We start from the raw sequence: 3157 nt of genomic DNA on the forward strand, positions 1-3157 counted from the left end.
GAGAGAGAGAGAGAGAGAGAGAGAGTGAGTGAGTGAAAGAGAGAGAGAGAGAGAGAGAGAGAGAGAGTGAGTGAGTGAAAGAGAGAGAGAGAGAGAGAGAGAGAGAGAGTGAGTGAGTGAAAGAGAGAGAGAGAGAGAGAGAGAGAGAGAGTGAGAGAGAGAGAGAGAGAGAGAGAGAGAGAGAGAGAGAGAGAGAGAGAGAGAGAGAGAGAGAGAGAGGGGTGTGAAGATCCTATGCTTATGAGTTAACTTACACATCATGTATTATTATATACACATGCATGTATAATACCTGTAATTTTACAGCAAAGGTGTCGACGTCAAGATAACATGGACATCTACTTTACCTGCTCAATGTATCCGCTCTAAGATTACTAAGAAAGGAATGGTGTAAGAACGACGCGAACGTATCATGTACACACACAGTAACTCACACTACTATTACCACTACTATAAGATGCCTCTAGCCGCGTTTGTAAAGTACATCATGATCATGTAGAGCGACCTTGTGCTGTTCCCCGTTTCGGCTGACTGACACCAAAGAGCTCAGTAGTGTACAGACTCTCTGCTGACCACTGAGTCAAGGATGGAGATGGTGAATATTCCGACGCAGCTGACGAGTCAGACGAGCCGTGTGTGTGAGATCCTGTTTTGGTGACGGTCACGGATGTAAAACGCAACACTGACGGGTCGGCGGACCTCGCCGCAATCTCGGGACAGGGAAGGTTGAAGCACATACTAACTATCGTGCGTTCTTTGGGCTCGGTCAGTACTTCATGGCCGGATATTCCCCCGCCCCCCCCTCTCTCTCTCTCTCTCTCTCTCTCTCTCTCTCTCTCTCTCTCTCTCTCTCTCTCTCTCTCTCCTGTCTGTCTGTCTGTCTGTTTGTCTCTCCCTCACTCTCTCTCTTTCTCGTGTCTGTCTGTCTGCCCCCCCCCCCATCCCACTCTCTGTCTCTGTGTCTATGTCTGTCTGTCTGTCTCTCTCTCTCAGTGTAACAATGAATAGCATAGCCAATTACACATGGGACGTGGGTGGTTGGCATGTGCTCTGGTGTGGTTTGCTCCTCCTTTCCTATCAAACATCTATCGTCCTTATCTCTCTTCCTTTTTTTTTTTGTTGTTGTTGTTACATGTACTCTCTTGCAACACTTCTAATCTTCGTCACTTATATGACCTTATTGTGTTGCAAGTTACTGAACTAAAAGTAAGACACATGGGACGACCGTGCTGTCATTTTTGTACAGCTATGTTCACAGGCAGGAATCAGGAGACAGAAAAATAACGACGAATGTGTAACTTGTTACAATTTAAGAAAGGCCGATTGGTGTTCTGCATGATGCACCTCGTGTTGGATTGTGTAGTGAGGGATTAAAGCTATGTGGGTGGTTGGAGGGCGCCTCTAGTATGAACTACTTCTTTATTTTTCCCTCTGTTGCTTCTGTCTGTCTGTCTGTCTGTGTCTTACTTTTCCCCCAGCACTAAATGATCACTTTTGTGTCGATGTGCTTCTCTTTACTCAAACAAACAAACAAACAAACAAGCCTAAAGCCGTTGAGAGAAAAACAGTTCTGACAAAACGAAAGAAAAAGCATCAAAGTGGATACTTTCACATTTACGAAATGACCATAGTGGGTAGCTGGAGGGTGCTTCTGATGGGTCCTACTAGATCTACTTTTCTTACGGGGTAAACCTCGTCATACCCCCGGGGCAGTGCCACTGACTGCAGTGTCTTTAGGCCATTCCCAAGGGGGGGGGGGGGCATTTCTCGTTCAAGCCTAGTAGAATTGTAAATGGGCTGACTCATGTCACGCTCTTAACTGTGCCTGATCTACAGCAGGGAGCTGCTGCTTTTTCTTTCCTGATCCTTACTATTGTCATTTTCCTCTACTTCTTTTGTATGTTTGTCACTCTCTTATGAGCTGCTATTTCCGGGGTGCCTTGATAGTCGAAGCAGACCTTGTGCTGTTGAAGCTAGAGAGGTGAGCAGTCTAAGTCTGATTGGGGGCTCTCGTGGCCTAGAGGTTAATGTGTTGGCCTCTCATTCAAAGGTCCCGGGTTCGATTCCGGGTAGCGACCAAAAAATTTTCTTCTCTAAAATTGTCTCCTTTCACATCCTTTCCTGATCTCTAACAATGTTCTGTTGTCTGCTTTCATTTCCACTTTCTGCCCCCACCCCCTCACCTCCTTTGCCCCCTCCTCTGGGCTCCTGACTCTTTCTGCAGCCTTTCTACTGCTACTCCTTGGCTCCTCCTAACTGCTGTCTTTCTGCCACACCCCTGATCTTCTGGTAGGAAAGATCTACACCTAGCCTTCTCGGACAAGGGCGAAAAATCTCGGAGGGCCCGTGTGCAAGTTGCGCACGTTAAAGATCCCTTGGTGGTCTAAAATCGATAAGAGTAGGCTTCGGCCGCCACCCGGGCAAAATTCAAAATTTCCTACCAACGAAAAAGTATTAGGTGTGTCCCGCGCGCTCATATGACCTTATGCAGTTGCGAGCGCCGTAAAACCCTATACTAAACAAACAAACAAACAATAAGTCTGATTCCCTGTAAAGACTTCTCTGTTGACACCCACCCCTTGGCACTCATGTGACCTTATGCAATTGCGAGCGCCGTAAAACCCTCTACTATTTTTTAAAAAACATCTCGGGATACTTTGTCCTGTGACGCAGTTTAAAGTAGGTCTAGTATAAACCTTACGTAACCCATTTCGTCGCACTCGTTATTGTTCTTGCCCCGGGTTTTGAGAGCGTTCCTCGTAACTCGTAACATAAGTGAGGGCGCAGGACCCTATGCACAATTTTCTTGTGGGATGGAGTACTTGTAAAAATAAATTCATAAAGATACTGAAAGAGGTTACAGTACTCAAAACAGGACTTCGCAGTTTGATTTCAATAAGAAAGATCGGTAAAGTCGGTGTTGAGTATTTTGAATATTGAACGGCAATAAATGTGTTACTCGAATCGAATGTGTGTGTATGTGTGTGTGTGTGTGTGTGTGTGTGTGTGTGTGTGTGTGTGTGTGTGTGTGTGTGTGAGAGAGAGAGAGAGAGAGAGAGAGAGAGAGAGAGAGAGAGAGAGAGAGAGAGAGAATGTGTGAGATAAAGAGGGTGCGTGTGTGTGTGTGGTGTGTGTGTGTACGTGCGCGCGTGCGTGC

At 46.2% G+C, this 3157-nt stretch overlaps 2 protein-coding genes across 7 annotated transcripts in view; one reads left to right on the forward strand and one right to left on the reverse strand.

Annotated features, from left to right (window-relative positions):
* Positions 1–3157, forward strand: part of LOC101846779 — a 66718-nt gene that overhangs the window by 37069 nt on the left and 26492 nt on the right. The window lies entirely within an intron of this gene.
* LOC101845658 overlaps positions 1–3157 on the reverse strand; it is a 12980-nt gene that overhangs the window by 5045 nt on the left and 4778 nt on the right. The window contains exon 1 of one of the 6 annotated variants that reach the window (XM_005089214.3): positions 446–717. The exons of 2 other annotated variants lie outside the window; for them this stretch is intronic. The gene's annotated coding sequence lies outside the window, so the exon portion shown is untranslated. Of the gene's footprint in view, positions 1–292; positions 718–3157 lie in introns of those variants that run through there. 3 more of the 6 variants (XM_005089212.3, XM_005089211.3, XM_005089210.3) reach the window with 3 other exon arrangements.

Source organism: Aplysia californica, unplaced genomic scaffold, assembly GCF_000002075.1.
Source record: "Aplysia californica isolate F4 #8 unplaced genomic scaffold, AplCal3.0 scaffold00004, whole genome shotgun sequence".
Lineage (NCBI taxonomy): Eukaryota > Metazoa > Mollusca > Gastropoda > Aplysiida > Aplysiidae > Aplysia > Aplysia californica.